Source organism: Pleurodeles waltl, chromosome 2_1 (assembly GCF_031143425.1).
Source record: "Pleurodeles waltl isolate 20211129_DDA chromosome 2_1, aPleWal1.hap1.20221129, whole genome shotgun sequence".
Taxonomy (NCBI): domain Eukaryota; kingdom Metazoa; phylum Chordata; class Amphibia; order Caudata; family Salamandridae; genus Pleurodeles; species Pleurodeles waltl.
Window position 1 is genome coordinate 751,910,358 of NC_090438.1, and position 14,172 is coordinate 751,924,529.

The window sequence follows — 14,172 nt, forward strand, 5'->3', positions numbered from 1 at the left end:
CTTGAACTTTATCCTGTATTGTTCAGTGGTAAGACCAAACCCATCCAAAGGAGCAGACTTCAACACAGTGTAGTTATCAACATCTTCCTCTCTGATAGTAAGGAGTATATCCCTACCCTTGTCAGAGAAGAAGAGCCAAAGGAAAGCAGCCCACTGTCTCTGGGGGACTCTCTGTACTTTACAGGCCCTCTCCAGAGCAGAAAACCACTTGTAGATGTCACCCCCCACCTTGTAGGGGGGAACAACTTTACTAAGGTTTCTGGAATCAAAAGAGTCCTCCTTGGTCCTAGGCTCCCGAAAACCAAAGTTGCTGCTGCCACCATGGGTTGCTAACCCCAACCCCTGCCTCTCTCTCTCTACTGCCAAGGCCTCCCTGTCTAGGGCTAGCTGCTGCAGCCTCAGTCTGGCCTCCTCCAGTCTCAGTTTCCTGAGCTCCCTGTCTAGAGAATCTTCCCCTGGAGTTGTATACTGTGGTCCCTCAGATACTGAGGTGTCATGAGAGTGGGCAGAGGACGATCTGTCCCTATTATTAGTAACCCTTTCCACTAACCCTCTGGGCATAAAGGGGGCCCTACTGTTATGGCTTCTCTTCCCACTCCCTGAGGTGCTCCCTGCTAGGCTAGAGGGTTTACTAGGGACTCTGTGATCCTCTGAGGGACCCTAGTGACCCTCCTAAGTGTCTAGATCCTGTCTCTCTAACACTGGGGGGCTAGAGTCTGCATCCTCCTCCTTCTGGCTAACAGCATGATCCTCGTCATCCTGGAGGAGCAAGCCCAGGAGCAGACTCTTGTTAGGGTTCCTTCCTGTCTTCAGGTTCCTTTCTGAGCACATCTCCCTCAACTCTTGGAGAGTGAGGCCCACATAAGGTGAGTCCCTAGATTGAGATGTGTCTTGTTCTGAAGACGTTAGTTAGCTGGAGTGGTGTAGGATCCCTAACTACTCTAAGTCCCCAAAAGAAGTTTGGAGTAAGGGCTATGCATAGCCCCTTCTCTTCCCCAAACCCAAGAGACTGTTTCCTGAAACTAGTTATAAGTGTAGGTCCCTAGCTAGTAAGTGGTCTTTCCTGTGGAAAGTACCAAGTAATAGAGTAGCAAGGCAATTGCAAGTGCTTATCCCACCGCTGCATCACCAATGTAGGAAGCTGGCCTGGTGTGTGGTGGGTACCCAAGGTACTTACACCTTACACCAGGTTAGTGAAGTATAGGCAGTGTCTAGAAGCCAGGCTCTCTAGGGGTAGCTGTGGATGAGCAGCCAAGGCTTACCTAGGAGACATGCAAAGCTCATGCAAAACCACTGTAGTCACACAGAATTTACACAAATGAAAGAAAATATTCAGTTGTACAAAATTAAAGGTACTTTATTTTTGTAGCACAATACCACAAAATACTAGAAGGGCAACCCTCCAATAGGAGGTAAGTAATACACTAATTACATTCACTAGTAAACAGTAATAGGCATAGAGAAGGTAAGAAAACAGTGCAAATACCAATAAGCAATAGTGACCCTCTGGGGAGCCCAAACCATATACTAAAAAAATGGAATGCGAACACAGGACCCCCACCTAGGTAAGTGGACTGTGTAGAGGGGAGCTGGGAGTAGCAGAAAACCACAGAGGTAAGTAACACAGTACCCCCCAGCGACCAGGAAATCAGGAGTAAATCACTGCAATTTCCTCAAACCACCCAAAAGGAAGGAAAAGAAGAAAAGAAGACACCCAGAGAAGACTGCAAGAAACCAGCAGTGGATTCCTGGAGAAGTAGACCTGTGGAGAGAGGGGACCAAGTCCAAAAGTGTCAGTGGAGTCCAAGAGGAGTAGGAACTACTACCCACCCAGCTGTACTTGCAGGAGTTGGTCGACAGTGAGGAAGAACAGGTCAGCACTGCAGCCCTGGAGCCGGAGAAGAGTTCCTGATGGTTGCAGAAGATGTCCCTTGCTGGAGTGAAGATTGCAGACAGGGGTCGGTGCAGGAATTCCACCAACAAGCCTTGGCAAAGGCAAACTTGCGGTTACTGGAAAAGTAGAGCTACCGGGGACCAGCAAGGCCCAGGAGGACTCAACCCAGGAGGTGGAGTCAGAGGAGATACTCAGCAACGCAGAGAGTCCATAGGACGGGGACACAGAAGTTGCAGAAGGAGCCCATGAAGCACTGCAGAAAAGGATCCCACACCATAGGAGAACCACACAGCAGGCTATGAATCACAGGAAGGAGTGCTGGGGACTGGAGCTACACATCGCCTGAATACCCCTTGGAGGAGATGCAAACAAGCCTTGGCAGCTGCAAGAGATGCAGTGCACGGGGGTACTGTCCTGCTTGGGAAGGCAAAGACTTACCTCCACCAAAGTTGGACAGCTAAAAGAGAGGACCAAAAGGACTACTCTGGACTACAACCCGTGACACATGATCCATGCAGCTCAGGATGAGAGGAGATCCACACAGCCAGTCGTCATTGCAGTAGGTGCCTGCGGATGCAGGGGTGTGACTCCTTCACTCCAAGGGAGATTCCTTCTTTCTTCTAGTTTTTTCTAGTTCAGACTGAAGACAAGCCACCCTCAGTGGATGCACAGCCGGTGGAAATGTTGCAATAGCTGGTAGGAGCCCTGGAAACAATGTTGCAGAAGAATTCTTCATCTTGGAGGCAGCTTATCGAGTCCTGGAGGTTCCAGTCACAGTTCCGGAGGCCAGAAGTCGAAGTTGAGGTTGCAGAGGAGTCCTGCTGGAATCTTGGAAGCTGAATCTGAAGACCGAAGCAAGAGAGAGACCCTAAATAGTCCTGAAAGGGGGATTGGTCACCTAGCCAGGTAAGCACCTATCAGGAGGGGGCTCTGACATCACCTGCCTGGCCTGGCCACTCAGATGCTCCCAGAGTTCCCTACCAACCTTCGAAACAAGATGACACAACCCAGGAAGGAGCTCTGAGCACCACCCCTGGTTTGGTGATGGACAGGGGAGTGGTCACTCCCCTTTCCATTGTTCAGTTTCGCGCCAGAGCAGGGCCTGGTGGTCCCTGAACCGGTGTGGACTGGTTTATGCACAGAGGGCACCAAATGTGCCCTTCAAAGCATACCAGTGGCTTGGGGAGGTTACACCTATTTCCAAAGGGAGAGGGTGTTACCTCCCTCTCCCAAAGGAAATCCTTTCTTCTGCATTCCTGGACTTCATTAAATCAAGCAGCAGGAGGGCAGAAACCTGTCTGAGGGGTGGCAAAAGCTTGGGCTGCCTGGAAAACCCTGTAAGACTGGTGGACTGGTGATAGCAATGCTGGGGTCCTCTAAGGAGCCCCCAGAATGCATGGAATCATACTTTCAATACTTGCAACAGTATTGGGGTATGATTCGGACATGTTTGATACCAAACATGTCCAGGTTCGGAGTTACCATTATGTAGCTGCACATAGGTAGTGACCTATGTGCAGTACAGGCTTAAAATAGTGTCCCTGCACTCATGAAGTCCAGGAAAATAGAACTGGAGTTCATGGGGGCACCTCTGCTAGTGCAGGGGTGCCCTCACTCACAGGCACCTGCACCTTGTCCTCTGGGCTGATAGGACCTACCATAAGGGTGACTCACAGTGACCTGGTGCAGTGACCTGTAGTGAAAACAGGTGCATGCACCTGTTTCACACAGACTGCAATGGCAGGCCTGCAGAACGTTTTGCCTGGGCTCCCTATGGGTGGCAGAATAACTGCTGGAGCCCATAGGGATCCCTTGGTACCCCAATGCCCAGGGTACCTGGGTACCACATACCTGGGACCTACATTGGGGGATCAGTATGCCAAATGTGGGGAGGAAAAGATACAGTTACCAAAATGTACAGGAGATAGCATAACCACTGGGGTCCTGGTTAGCAGGATCCCAGTGGACGCAGTCAAACACGCTGACAAGAGGCAGAAAACAGGGGTAACCATGCCAAGAAAGAGGGCACTTTCCTACAATCGGTGACTGTTACACCTACACCAAAACTACGAGTAGTACCCCTATTACAGTTTACACCTGTACTATGTTGTTGGGACAAGAATGTCCCCTGCATGAACTTGCATGAGTGTGCCCATGCCCTGAGTTACACAAGTGCAAGCATCTATGGCAGTTTGATTTTTTAGTGCGCAGAGTGTGCAACAATTATGCATGCATGGTGAGAACTTGTAAGTGTAAATGTGTTGAGAATCCTAAGTAGGGCTCTGTAGTCTGGAGGGGTGCAGTATGTTCACCTGTCTTTTTACATGGAACAACAGTTCATGTACTGATTAACATATGATTACGGTGGTTGCAGCATACATTTCTTGAATATCTAATATTAGACAAGCCTTTTTCCTGTCCTTGACAGACCTAAGAGCCATGTTCTCCAAAGTTCTCCTAAAGTACCACAACCAGGCCCCAAGCTGTTATCCTAAGTCTGTGATATGCTAAAGAAAATGTTCCCTTTCATGAAGGAAGAACTTAAAATTGTGGTGATCCTGGCACTAGTAATTTCTAAACTGGACTACTGTAAACATCAGTAAAGCCGCCCTTCACAGACTACAGCTTATTCAGAATGCGGCGGCCTGCTTGGTACTAGATTTACCTCACCCCGCATCGGCCAGCAGGAGCCTCAGACATCTCCACTGGTTACTGGTGGAAAAATGGATTAAGTTTAAGACACTTTGCCTTACTTATAAGGCTCACCACCAGGGAGGCTGCGCTTATCTTAGTTCGGTCTTGCAGCCCTACCAGCCTGGTCGGCAGCTCGGATCCTCTTCTCTTCAGCTCATTTTGGTGCCTTGCTGCCATAGGCTGAGATGGGGGGATAAAGCCTTCTTGGTGGTGGCAGCGAGACTTTGGAATTCTCTTCCACCAGCTATTAGGCAGGAGGAGACGTATCTTCGCTTTAGAAAGCAACTAAAAACCTTGTTGTTTTCCCATTAGGGAGGCTGCGTCTGGTTCACTGTCTAAGTGACTGTCCCCTATCTGATCTGGATCCCCGTGACTTACTGGTTCTCCTTTAGCGCTTCAATGCTACAGCCGGAATGCGCTCTACAAATATTTACAATACAATACAATACAATACAATATGTGTGCAATGAGTATCAGCTGACTGGGGTAATCTGTGCAGCACATGAGTGTATTGTTTTGAGGATCAGTTTTGTGTTTCCTCTGGTAAAGCATGACACAAGATGGAGGCTGTGTAAATGCCTCCCAGGTGATCACCAGACCTTCACATAAGCTTGTGGAAGGACGGAGACAGGGCTCTCTATAGAAACGTCTGATGACCTTTCAGCAGTAGCTACTTGATTGTTCCTTCCTGAGTACTTCCTTTTTATGGATAAAGGTGGTGGGGTGGTGTACATAGTTGTATAGTTTGCATGTGTATGGTGATCCGTTCTGTCAGGACCTGCCTTTTGTCTCTCCCAGAAGTGCTACTCCAAAAGGTCAATGACTCATAGGTGTGAGAACTTCACTCCTCATTGTGCTCTTCTTTTGGGTGCTTCCCTGTAGACACCCATCATCACTCCCCTCTGCATGGCCATCACCGACCTGTGTATGCTCTGAAGAGGGGGAATATGCACAAATCAGCGAACTGCCTCAAACGAGTTCCAGAAATGAGACACTGAAATCAGCATTCCCTGTCTGGAAAAGGAGTATAAGAGAAAGCTTGAAATTTCTGAGATAGTTTGAGAACTTTTCACGGACCAAATATTTTAGACTCCTCAAGGAATTTCTTGAGCTCCAGAGCTGTGTTATTGGCAGCCAGTCTCCCGGAGATGAGGGATCATCACCTGAAAAGAGTTGGTATCTCTCCCTCCCCCTGTGCGCTTGGTCTGCTGTGCTAAGAAACATGTGACTCCCTCCCACGACCTGTCTGATTCTATGCCCCTGAGAATTGTGATGTGTGCAGGGTCCAGACTGGCTCACCAATGTCCTCTCAGTGACCTTTTAATGCCCAATTGGATGGGTGCTTGTGTTTAGGTTTAAATCACACCACCGAAGACTGCAGCTGCCGTTGCTGAATGTCTGTGGCATCTGAGGCTCTGTTTGGCAGCACAGAGAAATAGGTCAGACCACATGCATGTAGTGTATCCAGTGAGGGCCTTGTGCTAGGGTCCTGCTGCAATGGAGCAGGTGAACATAACAGAACACTGCTCAGGACACACAGGGGCATGGAACTGACACTGATGGCCTACTTTCTAACCGTTAAGAACCTGTTAATCGACTGTAGGTAGCAGACAGAGTAACCTTCTTGCACTTCCCACTGTGAGCCTGGACCTGTAATTTGTCTTCATTGCTATCATGCCTGCATCACCTTATTAGAACCCTGCGTTACTTGCATAGCCTATTTGTGTTGCATGATATAGTCAATGTGAAAAAGTGCTTTCCCTGTCCTATAAAGTTAAAGAACTGGGCTGGACAGTCATTGCTGAGTTCTGTTGTCTGACTGTGGATTTCCGAGTCCTACCCCATCACTTCTTACCTGAGAAGCCTTGGACCCTGACAGTCATGTGCTGAGAGAGGGTACTTTTCACTCAGTTTTCAGTAGTCAGAGTAGGTCAGGTCACCAGTCATCAGTTGCAAAAAAGGCATGAGCTACTTCGATTGTGGTCCAGTAACTCTTCTGGGCCCTGGGGCCCCCAAAACGGTTCTGACATACGTTATTCCATATAGTTCATATGTTATTATTTTATGCATTTACAATAAGTCTATGTACGATAGTAAATCCAACAGACACATTTTAATAATAATAGGAATTTGGATGTAGCTTTTCATACTTCCCAGTTAATGGTACTGAATTTACACACCCCAGTTGGATCAAAGGCTGAGGCGGCCTTGCCATGATTTGTAATGTGACAAACTACCACATTTGTCAGCAGCAAGCACTGCATTTTGCAGGCCATCCGTCCAGCATTTGCATTGGGATTTTTTCAGGAATGGAATCATGTTTTTGTTTACGGAGTACGCAATTCTATTCTGTTGTTGGTCGCGTTTAGGAATTGCTCCACAGCGGGCCACAAATGATAACATTTGTGTTTCTCCGTGGGGGTATGACATAGGACTAATGTGTCTTGAAAGCTTTTCCCTCCTAATTAGGACTCCTTCCTTGCTAGGACAAGCTTTGAATTGAAGTGATTGACGAGATAACAAAGGGCACCATGTACTCAATAGTTGCACTGGTGTAAAACAGACGTGATGCAAAAGTGCAGGATTTGTACAGATTACTTTTCATTTTGAAATGCTCGGCGCCATTTTTTGAAGTTCTGTCGTGCGTAGTGAGTCGCATGTGGGGCTTCACAATTCCCTCCACTTGATACAGGCGTAGGGCAGAGGTGTGCTGAAAATACAAAGCGAAAGACACCTGCTTGAACACCCGTGAACGAAAAGACATCGAATTCTAACGCTAATACCAGGCCTCGCACTGAAACTATTGCACGAGTACACCATAATGCTAAAGACAATTTAGGCTTGCCAAATTTAGAATTATCACTCTCATTCATTCAACTAACAAGGAGCTCCTCAATGTCCAGAGTCAAAGGAATGTTAACACTTCAGAAACCTTTGTCCTAGATAAAGTAGATGTCCAACAACTAGATGACCTGTTCACAATCAACCCAGCATATGTAGTGTAATCATCTCTTCACTGGCAGCAGTCAGACGGGCACTACACTGGCAATCACATAAGCCAGAACTACACATAGATTTATAAAGAAACTTCACCACGTGCAGCTCGCGGCTCAACAGCAAACTTAAAGTGCAACAGAAGCTTGATTTAATTACAGAGATTAACTGGGCTCGAAACAATACTTACTCATGCTGTCCAGTTGTTGATAAACTCTGCACTCTGCCAGAAATGCTGAAACAGCTCACTGTAAATCTTAGGGCCCTGAATAGTTTGTGGGGTGGAAACTATGGTTATTATAGCTGAGTCATCAAAAAAGGAGGAAACAAATTCAGCTACGGGATGAGCCGGTCTTTACTTTTCAGCAACCATCCAGCCAACAGAAGATTGCCAGCAGGGTCACTTCACAGGAACAATGATCAAGTCCTCTGCTGACCAACTACAGTTAATTGATAATATAAATGTGTCTTTCAAACCTTCAAGCAAGAAGGAAAAGAAAATCTGAAGAAACAAATGATGTCTAAAAGAAATACTACCTTAAAAAAGGCGTTGGATTTACAAGGGGAGGATAAAACCTATCCCAGCTTCATAAATAAACAATGGGGGCGAAAAAAGTAAGCACAGCATTAAACATGCAAAGTGTTAACACTCAACCACGTATAAACAAATCCGAGCAACCGACAGACGCTCGGTCTGAGTCACTCATAATATCCAAATACTGGCAGAAGCTGTTACAACCTCTCCCAGTGATCATCACTGCTGCATACTGAGGGCTGGATTTATGGCAGTGCGACCAGTGCCACCACGCCAGCTGCTGACTTAGGGTGGGGGGGCCTGTTCGCAGCTATATTATGGTTTTAAAGCACCTGCTGCAGCGTTCATTGCCGCCAGCAATTTTCAGGTAAAACTAAAAATGTCAAGATAACTGTGGTGAATAATGTTCTGTCTGAAGAGAGAGGGTGTCTTCTCTAGTGGAAGTTTTAAGGCAGTAGATAAGGTTAATATGCCTGCTGCAAAGAACATGTACCATGCACATTACAAAGTGAATATAATGCAAATAAGTCAGTGGGTTACTCCTTTTTTTAGAGAGGTCCTTTTGTTACTTTCAGTTTGTAAGTTAAAATCCTAATATAGAACAGTAAGTTAACAACTGTCATCAAAGAACTGCATGCATACTGCAAGGTGTAAATTAGAGCGTTGTTATTTTTCCCAAGTCTTTCATTTTCCTAATGCAAAAAGGGTTCATTTAGGTCGAAATCAATTCTTATTATTAAAGAGAACCTCCAACCATGGTGTTATATTTTAAATTTAGAGTTTGTGCTTCTCCAGACCAAGCGCTCATAAACTATACAGTCAGTGCTTAATTTGTAAATAAAAAGGTGCTGGTGCCCAAAGCCCTCCTCTTAAACACGCGACTCCTGCAATTAAATGTGTGAACATGGAATACTGAGGCGGCGTAATCCTGAAGCCATCTCGGGCCTCTACAATCATTTTAAAGCCACTCCCTGCCCCTTCACCTCACTCTTGCAGCTTTCTACTTTCTCCCTTTGTGACGCTTTTTCGTTTTTCCCTTCATCCGTCTTTCCCATACGTGTCTTTTGCTCGCAGTAAATGCCTGAGGCAGAATAATAAGCTCCAGCCCTCAAAAATAAGTGCCGGGGCTCAGCACCGGAAACAAAAAGCACAAATTAAGCACTGTATACAGCCTACCAGTAAGGATGGTATGTGTAATGTCTGTGCAATGTAAAGTGCTCTGATATCCTACATTGGTATGAGTGGCACTATAAAACAAATTCAATGCATCTGAGAGAGAGTGGTTATGGAGACTTGAGGGGCACTGTTAAAGGTTGTAATCTGTGGAGGTAAATCAAAAGGCAATGCTGTATTGGATGGCATGTTAATCTTCACACCAGAAAACAAATAAAGCGAAGGACTAGACGTTTTAATCAGAGGTAACATATTGTCTTCTCTGGAACATATAAGGCTATATTGGCAAAACCCACAACAAGACATCATAAGCACTCATTTTGTATTACATTTATCAACTCCTGGGAAAGAGGCAAGACATGTTGTATTGAGAACTCCTATAATAGCAGAGATGCATTTGAAAAATGGGGCACCATTGTAGGCAAAAAAGAAAGTATAAATACCCTGACTTCCTGCTGCCTAGTAAACAACCTCGCTTTCTACGTTATTCACAACAATCAGTCTTAAAGGGATGCCTAGACGATACGGATTCTTCCTATGAGATCAAAAGGTCCATTCAGATTACCATAAACCATAGTATTGGCCATCACTGCCAGATTCGCCCCTCAGGTAACTCTGAGAACCCAACAGACTGGAGCTGGTTATCATCTGCCCTGTGACACAGAACCAGCTGGCGTTCCTAACAAATATCAAGCGTGTACAAAGCCACATCTGCCCTTGGCTCCCAATTTGTTTACAATTATCTCGTGGAATGTTGCAGGCCTTGATAAACTTCTAAAGAACAAAGACAGCTTTGCATTCATAACAAAATGGGATATTATCTGCCTCCAAGAAACCCGGAGCGTAGGTTCGATCCATGTAAACATTTTCCAAGAATTGACAAAGCCTGCCACAAAAAGAAGCACTCTCGACAGATCATCAGGAGGCTTAGCCGTGTGCATGTCTAGTGCCATGAAGGTTAAAACAACATCTGTGGAAGTCACTTCTGATCTCTTGCAATTAAGTTTTAATTTGAGATATTAGAAACACAAAATGTAGAACTCTACTAATAAATGTGTATTTATACATCCACAATAACGACCATAAGGCAACAGACAGAATGAATTGATTAACTAGAAAAACGAATTTCTTCCATACCAGAGCACAAACTAATAATCACAGGGCACTTTAATCTGATCCTCATAGATGATCGTTGGTGCTCATCTCAAAACAACCTACAGCCTGAAGAGAATGTGTCCCAGTCGATAAAGCAAGACCCACTCGGAAACCTATAAGAAGACAACATCTTCAAGAGCATACAAATATCTCCTCTCACAAGATGTAGTACATTTAGGTGTGCACAAAATATCACTCACCATTCACATGAAAGATAACCCATACTTGATTATACACATATATTATGTCACATTTTCACCATACGTACTGTCTTTTCAATTATAAAAAGATTAAAAAGTGACCATCATCCTGCAATATTAACACTGAACTCTACAATATCATGCACAAAACAACTACCATCAATCAGGGAAAATGCGGACTCCCATTATTAAAGCAATGAATATAGAATGTTCTGAAACTGAAAAGTTATTACAGTGGCAAACCAGTGCTGCGATTCAAGGACTAAGTGATCTGTTTCAAAAAATAATATGGACTCACTTATTATAAATATGGCCAGAGGTGATCAAATCTATGCAGAGTAGAAAGTCCTTTGGCAATATTAAGCCAGGAATTATTAACACCTTCCAAGTGCATCAAAATTTGGTTAACACCATAATTGTAACAATTAAAAATCTAAAACTGAGAAATTAATATTCAAATAAAACACACAGGACAAAAACTTCACTGTTGGTTGACAAATTGATCTGCTGCAAACTGAATACAAGAAGATAACCTATGAGAAAAGGAAGTACTCTGAAACTCAATGGCAAATCCAATTCAAAATATGTAAATTAAAAGACCAAAGTAACATTATTAACAGACTACATAACTGCCAAAATACCTAAACCGAAAATGGAGAACGTGCTGCGGCATGGGAACCCCATATACTACAATTGCACTCTGATGCCAATTACCTATTTGAGAACACAAAGGATTTTATTCCATGTATCATGAAAGAAACAGTCACCAATTACATTAGAGAACCAAGGCCCGGCTGAAAATTTGCCAAGTCTGGTGTGAAGAGTTCCATTCGCATTGGAGGAGGTCACAAGAGGGGGCAGAGTGCTGGGGTCGAGGTAACGCAAAGAGCTGGTCGGGCTTCACATAAGGTCATCACTGTAGTGCGAAGAGCCAGTCAGGCATCACAAATGGTTGTTACAGTAGCTTTGCATTGGCGGTTGTCGTGGGCTGTCATTGCGGCAGCACGAAGTGCAGGTTTGTGTTGCCGGTCGTAGCTGGTGTTCATTGTCAGAGTGCAGAGCAGGTCTCAAAAGAACTTTGCGTTGACAGTCATCTTGGGCAGGAGAGTGTTAGTACGAAATGGCCCATTTCTGGTTGCAAGGAGCCCAAAATCCAGGATCTTCCCCCTTTCATGAGGAAGTGTACACTCTGATGCAAGCCAAGCCAAGGGTCCAGGACCCAGGGTGCATCTCTTGGGGATCAGGAACTCCCTTCAACAGAAGCCACCAGGGCTCAGGTTGATCCAATTGTAGGTCCAGTTTTAGCAGGTCAGCTGGGCAGTTGCAGGGAAGCCTGTGAAGTTTGTTGTGTCCCTGTAGCTAACACAGGTGGTCAGCCAACTAACACTTGGAGTCACTCTGGTTAGCATCGAATGAAGCTAAGCAGGTCTAATCTTCCTCTCAGACAACAAGTCTGTCCTTCAAGTAACAAGGCAGTCCCTTGGCAGCAGGGCAGTCCTTCTTCTGCAACTCCCACAGACCTAGGAGTGTCCTGATTAGTGCATCTGGAGGCCCCATTTCTGTATCTGGTGCCAGCCTTGCGTGGGAGGGGCTCCCTTTCCTACCCCCAAATCTGGTTCTGGACCGTTTCCACCCTTCATCTGGTAAGGCTCTAAACTGTCTGGGGGTGAAAAAAGGCAGGGCATGCCTGTTGCCAGATTCCTTTGTGTGTACAGAAGGCAAAGCCCTGAGAAGTGCAAGTGGGGCTGGGTATATTTTCATGACAGTCACCCTGCCAGTGTGAATTATCTGGAAGTAATACACAAACTCCAACAGCAGAGCCATTCACAGTCATCTGAGACAGGACACCGGCAGAAGGCACAAATGGTTGGGCCAAAAAAGGGCCAACTTTCGCTGTTTACCCATCTCCTATGCTGATGCCCGGTCGTTTAGCAAGAGGGGACGATAACGCTCATTAACAAATTGACAAACTGCAATGAGGCAGAAAGACATTGTCTAAATACAAAGAACATATACAAACTCTGTCACTATGCAGTTTTTTTACAAACTGATTTTTAGAAATGTTTATAATTTTCTTATCATATTTGTGCTATTCTTGCCTTTTGATTGTTTCAAGAAACATGTAACTCTTGCCATGATCTTGCATACTGTTCTAAACATATTTTACCCTCTGGTAATTATTCTAATCAATCAAACACGATAAATGTACTCACTTGTTTAGGTTGTTTTCTCAAAATGGTCCTCTTTAAGATGTGTATTACTGACCTGCCTCATCTAAAATAAAAATAGCTTTCTGGACAGTAAACTCATTGGGCTGACCAGTAAACTCATTGATCACTCACTAGAAATGGGGTGCTGAGTGAATGTTTTTCTCTTGGCTCTTAGAAGCTTTTCTGTAATTTCTCCACTAATTGGCTGAAGTGAAGTTCGTGTTTTTGAGGGAGACCACTGACCTATTAAGTGCTGGATACCTGAGAGAGTTATGTCACACTGATGGGAATTGCAAAGAGCTGAGGTGCCTATAAATGTGAGCTCTCTTGACTGTCAGCCCCCTCTGAGATCCATGCTTCCTTCTCCCATTTATACTGTTCAGCTATTTTCCCATTTTCTTATCCCTGTATAAGAAATTTGTGTATCTCGGAAAGAATGCACTTATTCCTGGACTTAGTAATAAGCAATTTTTCGAGAGGGTACGGAGGGGCCTTAGCCACTGCTCTATTGTGGGATTGGTGATCCAGAGGCGCATTTGATTGTATCAAAAGTTATTTCCCTCGGGGACATCATAGTCGAGCTTCAACTGCTCAAAGAATTTAAGGTTCTCCTAGTTGAACAAATATCCGATTCTCCTACACCGTGCTTTCTGCCCCTCTAAAAACCCATCTTCTTTAAGGCCGGGGATGAATTCAGGGGGTGCCTGTCATCGGGGTCATAGGGAAGGGGATAGTGACTGGGCTGTGTTTTAATGCACCTCAGTTCCATGCTGCCATTGTAGCCCTTATGAATGGGGATGACTCTGAACCTTATGGTCTATTCCAGTGGTTCCTAACCTGTGGTCCGGGGACTTCTGGGGGTCCACAAAGCCTTCTCAGGGTGTCCGTGACTGCTTAGGAAATTAAAAAATATTAACAGATTAGGTCCCAAACTTTCAATAATGACTCAGTGGTGGGTCCCCGGATTCCAATAATTATTCAGTGGGGGTCCCCAGGTTCCAGTAATGATAAAGTAGGGGTCCACAGAAGTCAAAAGGTTTGGAACCACTGGTCTATGCCATTTAGGAAGCATCAGGACCTTCCAAACATGGGCACCAGAAACTGAATGATCTATGAGGCACCAGTATTTTTTTGCTCTGCCCCCGTGCCACTCTACAACACAGCAAAGCTGACCCGCATGGTAGTATGAGGTCATATTCAGAATAGCTAGTCCTCCCTCTTCTATGGGGCAGAACATTTGTTTAGCTGCACTTCTAGGTCATTTTCAAGCCCAGATGAAATTGTTGAAGAGTTTTTGCATAAGGCAGCATGTGCCCT